This window comes from Mus caroli, unplaced genomic scaffold (assembly GCF_900094665.2).
Source record: "Mus caroli unplaced genomic scaffold, CAROLI_EIJ_v1.1 scaffold_19682_1, whole genome shotgun sequence".
NCBI classification, from domain to species: domain Eukaryota; kingdom Metazoa; phylum Chordata; class Mammalia; order Rodentia; family Muridae; genus Mus; species Mus caroli.
The window spans coordinates 13384-15417 of record NW_018391353.1 but is presented as its reverse complement, the minus strand read 5'-3'; positions in this window follow the sequence as shown (position 1 = coordinate 15417).

The following is a 2034-nucleotide window of genomic DNA, read 5'->3' as shown; positions in this document are numbered from 1 at the left end:
TTTCCATATTGTCTACATCTCTCTCTCTTTTTTTTTCTTTTTTTCTCTCTCTCTCTCTCTCTCTCTCTCTCTCTCTCTCTCTCTCTCTCTCTCTCTGTCTGCCAGTCTGTCTATCTACCATCTATCTCGATCTCTATCTCTTTCTCTATGTCCCTCTATCTATCTATCTATCTATCTATCTATCTATCTATCTCCTAACCATCTATATTGCATTTGATATTCTGCTTGGAGAGTTACTTCACTCTAGGTCTAATGAAGATCAATAAAGTGTTTATTTTTAAATGAATCAAGATCTAGGGAGATATAACTGTCAGTCAGGTTAACACTGTGATTGCCTTCAACTTGACTCCAGGTAGAACTAACTAAAGTCTCAAATGTCTAGGCACCCTTTTGATGAATTTAGCAAAAGTCCTTGGAGCAGGAAGTTCTACTTCTGGCCTAGTTCTCTGAGGTGCAAAATACAGCTTTTCCTAATCTTTCTTGGTGGGAAAGCCAGGCTGCCTTCTGAGAAATACATATATGCTATAGGTCTACAAGAAGGCCAGATAGGAAGGAAGTTCTCCATTGCCTGCATGGTATCATCCTCCCTATGAAGTGCATGCACTAACTGAGGTTAGAGCAGAGGTTCACTGTTTTTGGGGGGAGATGTGTTTTGAGTTGATGAAGTTCTCAAAGGAGTCACCTAAGGTCAGTCCATGCGCCAAGCATACTCAAACCACCACATNCTGTTTTTGGGGGGAGATGTGTTTTGAGTTGATGAAGTTCTCAAAGGAGTCACCTAAGGTCAGTCCATGCGCCAAGCATACTCAAACCACCACATATAATCAAAATCACAAAGCAGATCATGTACCTCCAACATCACAGGATAGATATTCCTACTCCAAAATGTTATAGTGAGGAAATACTGAACCAAAGCAAGATCAAAATTCACCTGGGCAAACAACAAACATTGTATCTCCATGTCTGTTTTCAATGCTCTCTTCATACCTGCAACTTTTTTCATCTTTCTTGACTGCAACACATATATTTCTCTTTAAATAATCTCAGTCTTTGTTACCAGCTTTCCTGAGCTGGTTATCTATGGCTCTGGCCTCTCTAACATCCTGGAGTCTCCAAGGTAACCTAAACTTGCAGCTTCTTGATCCAATGACTGGGATCCACACATGATCATCTGGGCCCCTCCAAAGTGCTTGGGTCACTTCTTCATCTCTGTCCTGCTTAGTACTCTAGGCTTTGGTGGTGGACACTCCATTGCGGCTGTTCTTGTTGGTAATCCTATGGTATGGCATATCCAAAAGACTGGGATCTTCTACTTCACCAAGAGCCTCTCAAAGCCTCCCTTCAAGGTACTTTGCCTGACCCCTTCAGTCCTAAGTCATCAACTGCAATTAAGGCTGCACCTTCACACATTGCCTTTCCTAGGTGCAGAAGGCAATGGTAACCCCACATCTAACCTGGACACCTGGAACACATAGTGTCTGACTTACCAAACAAAGAGCATACATGCAATGATCTGAGGCCTCAGGCACATAAGTAGCATATGGCTGACTTGTCTAGCCTAAGTGGGAGAGGATGATCCTAATCCTGCATAGACTTTATGGACCGGGGTAGAGGTAATACCCAGTGGGTCCAACCACACAGAGATCAAGGTGAGATTAGGAGGGGGTCTGAAAATAAATTGATGCGTTTTAAATGACAGAAAAAGGAAAAAACAATTAAAAATAAACAAACTACAAAACAAAAAGAAAACAACAACAACAAAGGGCCTTCCATGGTCTCTCTGAGAGCCAAGGTCGGCTGCTCTCCAGGACCCCTTCATATTTTGAAAACCAGTACCACCTGGAGGATTCCCACTGATTACTATGTCCAGCTACAGCATGAGGTACAATCTTGGCAGTCTCTGGAACACAGCTTCTTAGGGCTCTCAGATATCACTTCTCAGAATATTTCACCTCAGTGATGGTGGTCTCTTTATAATACCCTCTAATCTCGATGCTCTATTTAACCAGCATCAATTGTCCCACTAACCTCTTC